The sequence below is a fragment of the Physcomitrium patens genome, chromosome 5 (assembly GCF_059467195.1).
Source record: "Physcomitrium patens ecotype Gransden chromosome 5, ASM5946719v1, whole genome shotgun sequence".
Taxonomy (NCBI): Eukaryota; Viridiplantae; Streptophyta; class Bryopsida; order Funariales; family Funariaceae; genus Physcomitrium; species Physcomitrium patens.
In genome coordinates this window covers 7,011,747-7,016,536 of record NC_143414.1, presented here as the reverse complement: position 1 = coordinate 7,016,536, position 4,790 = coordinate 7,011,747, and positions in this window count along the sequence as shown.

The window sequence follows — 4,790 nt, the reverse complement described above, 5'->3', positions numbered from 1 at the left end:
TTTTTTCTCAGAAACTTGATTTAATTCCATTTCACGAACATAACATCTTAAATACCTTGAAATATTCCTCCGATCAAATTGATCAATTTTATTGACCACTGCTTGCAATGCTTTGGTTGCCAAAGCTTCCTTTCGATCATTGCTTTGCTGTTGCTGCATTGATAATGAGAAGGCTTGAAACATACTAGCAATAGATGGATCCATGTGCATACCTTGTCCTTTAGAAGACTCCCCACCAGAAACTCCTCCCAAAAATCCTTCAAAATTTTTATTTTCGTTTTCCATAAAATAAAGATAAAATCAACTGAAATCCAATACCTTCTATCTCAAACTTTCACGTCGGGTTCACCACTTTTGTTGTATTACGTGCTTTCCTGCTCGAGAACGTGCCGGGCGTCTGGCTGTAGAAGGTAGTATGGAGATTTGCCAATAATCAAGCAGTCTATCAGTTTTTTACTACTGGAATATAAACGACTGTAAGAATACACCGTAAATCTATACGGATGCCCTTCGACTGCTTGTTGAAGTCCCTTTTGCCCCAGCCGGTAGGTCTCTAGATGTTACAGAGAACCCCAAACAACCCAATCTGCTAATCTCCGATACCGCTTTGTACTTACGATCTTGTATCCACTGACTATCTTGTTAGATTAACCCAATAAATTTCATTCACTCCACATACTCAATCCTATAGACACCCTTCTAATCCTTCAATCACAGACGTAACTCGATTTTACAAAACAGTCAGGAGTGATCACACCCACTTCATTAAAAATCCCGATTCACCATTACAACACTGACTTCAACAACGATTGCCTCAGTCTTCCCAAAACTCTATGAAGAAGAAAAATCCAATTCTCTGTCTTTTCTTCCCTGACCCGAAGCATGAAGCTCCTCTCCAATCTCCTTGATCTTCAAAAACCTCCAATAAAAAAAAACTCGTAACCTTCCTAAGAGCTTGAAGCTAGCTCTTCCTTGATCCCAAAAAAAAAACCCCCCCTCTTCTTTGATCTCAAAAAAAAAACCTCCTAAAAACTTATTCCCCCTCTAACCTTATCCTCTGAATTTCTTTAATCTTCCGTCTTGGATCCAGAATTGGCTCCCACCATCAGAGCTTAGATCCGAAATTAGCTCTCGCCATCAAAGCTTTCTCCTCCGTTTTTACCTTTAAGAGATTCATTTACCGAAAACAACGTTCCCTGAAACAGAGAATAAGACAGCCTGAAACCGAATCGAACCCCGTAATCGGGACCACATTGAGTCGCCCGACCAATTCAGGTCTCATATTGGATAAGAGTCTAGTAGTAAGACCCGGATTTTCCCATAATCAGACTGCATTGGGTTGCCCGACCAATACAGGTCTCATATTGAATAAGAAGACCCGGATTGGATTCTCGAAATGAAACTGCATTGGGTCGCCCGACCAATTCAGGTTTCATATTAGATAAGAGGACCCGGATTGGATTCTCGAAATTAGATCCAATTGGCTCTTCGAACCAGGCTCACCCGTCGCGTGAATTGGTCCTTTCCCTTCCTGCTGACTCCCATTATTGGAATCAAACGGAGCATTTCAGTATGCCCCGTCTGACTGTAACGGGGTGACCAAACCTGGCCACTCAGTATTTGTACTAGAGTTGGTCATTGCTCCCAATATTCGAGGTAACTGATCATTAATAAAATTCCCCTTTCTTTTTATTTTCATTGTATACTCGTATTACAACACAACAAAGAAACATTTCAATATGCCCTGGCTGATTGTAATGGGGTGACTGAACCTAGCTACTCAGTATTTGTACTAGAATTGGTCGTTGCTCCCAATATTCAAGGTAACTGAATATTAATAAAAGTCCCTTTTCTTTATATTTTCACGGTATACTCGTGTTACAACACGACAACGTGGTGTTGGCGGATAGTGGCACATGTGAAGCCATTAGAATTGGCTCTATTATGGTGGAGGTAGTTCTGAATGGACAAACCAATAAGATCAAATTCAAAAACGTCTTTCATATGCTTAAAATGAAGCAAAACCTACTTTCAGTGAGTAAACTTATAATGGAAGGTTTTAAAGTTCAATTTGACATGAATGGATGTTTTGTAAGAACATTGAGTAGAAATAAGATCTTCAAAAGCTTGAAAGAGAGAAATTTATACTACTTAATTTGCAAGAAGGTGAATAGAGTAGATGTAGCTGCATTTGCTGAGTTTACATCAAACCAAGATAAGTTGAATATATGGCATTTTGCCTTAGCCATTTGAATGTAAAGATCGTGAGAGAGCTCAAGTCTATGGTAAGTGGCTTAGATCTTGGCAATATAAGCCAAAATACAAAACAACTTACACGTGAAGGATGCATACAAGGCAAACAACAAAAGACCTTATTTCCAAAGAGTATAGCAACATGTTGTCGTATAGTGGTTTGACCACCATGTGAAAATAATGTAATTATGAATTTAATGTAAAATTTACTTAACAACATGGTGAGAGTTATGTTATTAGATTTTAATTGATTATAGAATGTGGTTAAATTCTTACTTTAGAAGGAGGTTGTTTAAAAGGATTACTATTAGAATTCATATAACTTTATTTTCTTTTGAGAGTAGCTTTTGAAATTGATTTGGTTGGTAGTAACTTTAAATATTTAGAGTCACCTTTCCCAGACATTTGTGACTCTTGAAGTCTTATTTTGGTTCTTTAATTTGATTTTTAGACCATATATTGACTAAATCTTATAAAGAAAAGAATTGGAGAGGAATTTTGGTAGTAAAAAGAGAGTTTAAGGCATCCATAAAGATGAATGGAGATGGATGATAAAAATTTCCATTCCTATTGATCAAAAATCATGACCAATAGGCTTTGAGGAGGCTGCCCGAGGCCATATTAGAGATTAGGGTTAGTTTTTTGGAACCATTTGAGCTTTGAAGGCTAGATTCAGCAATTTTAGGTTATTGACTATGGTTTTGGTGCAAATCTTGTATGATTTGGAGTTTATATGAAGAAGATATAGGCACTCAAAGTTAAGGTGTTGATTTTGGAACTACTGTCACTATTTATGGCATAAAGCATGCATACAAAAGGCAATTGAGGATCAGCAATTGCAACTAGAGAGAACACTTTTGCGGCTACATGTTTTGTAGACTGCTTGCTTGATTCTATATTAAAATAAAGGAGTTATTGGATTTTGAAGTCAGTGCATGTAATCTAAGGGTAGTAAGTGACCTGATTTACTAGTGGTTGTGTCTTGAGCTATATCTTAAGCAATTTGATAAGGTTTTGGCTCAAAATTTCAAAGAATGTGTAATTTCATGTTAGTAAATGTTTTACATAAGTTTGATGACATTTGAATATTAGGTTCTTGAGATATTAAGAAAATAGTACTCATGTGCTTATAAATTAGGGTTTAGATTATCTACTAGGATTTCTTAAATGCCAAAAGATTGGAAGTGAATTTATAATTGGTTATTTTTGTGATAAAATTTAAGGGTGAATTCTACCTAAACCATAAATTTGAAAAAAATTGAACAATTAGATTAAGAGTTATGAATTTCTAAAGTTTGAGAAGAAAAAACCCTTCGTGGGTAAAATATATTTTGAAGGGATTTTTTTATATTTTGAGTTTTATGCAAATCAAAGGAATTTTGGAAGCTAAGATAAGGTTCATATAAAAGTTTAACCTAAACTCTCTACAGCTAAATATGCAGTGTAATCCAAGATAGCAAATCATACTATACAACAACGTGCTACCAAGTTTGCTAGAGATTGTCCATTTAGATGTATATAGACTTATGAAAAATACAAGTATTGGAAGATCAAGGTATTTTCTCACTTTTATTGATGATTATTTAAGAAAAATTTGGATCTACATTCTTAAAGCCAAGAGTGAATGCTTTTGGAGGTTTAAGGAGTTTAAAGCACTTGTTGAGAAAGAAAGTAAATGTAAGTTCAAGGTCTTGTGTATGGACAATGGAAGTAAGTACATGTCTAAGTAATTTGATATTTATTTGAAGAATGAAAGAAATGCTAGACAAACCACAACTCCATATACTCTACAATAAAATGATGTTGCTAAAAGGGTAAATCAAACCATTGTAGAGATGGCAAGAAGTATGCTTCATGCACAAAACCTTGGCTATGAGTTTTGGACGGAAGCTGTGGTGAATGCAATGTATACAAGAAATAAAAGTCCAATAAGTACTCTTGTATCAATGACACCACAAGAAGCTTGGAGTGGGAGACAACCATACATTCCCCATATGAGGACCTTTGATTGCATTGCATATGCAAAAACACCAGATTGTATGAGCTCCAAACTTGATGCAAAAGGTTCAAAATGTGTATTTTTTGGTTATTGTGAAGGTACTAAGGTATATAGGCTAATGTGCTTAGAAACCAAGTAGATCATCATAAGTCATGATGTTAAATTTTTGGAGCATAAGAGTGCTTGTGAGTACTTGGAGATGTGTCCAAGTAAGAATAATGGTGTGTTTGTGGACACATCTTTGAATTGAGCAAAGAAACAAGAAGATGAAGACAATGAAGATGATGAAGATGAAAAGCCAAAGAAAGTTGAAAAGATGAAGGCTCCTACAATTGCTAAGAATAACAATGAAGGAAATAAAGATTATGATGATGATAATGAAGATGAGTACCAACCATTGAGTGGAAAATGACCAGGTTTAAGAGAGAAGAAGGTTGAAAAAGAACATGGAGTACAACAAGCTGAATCTTTTTCAACAAATGAAAGGAGATATCCTTTGAGAGAATGAAGGCAATGTTGTCGTGTTGTAATACGTCTA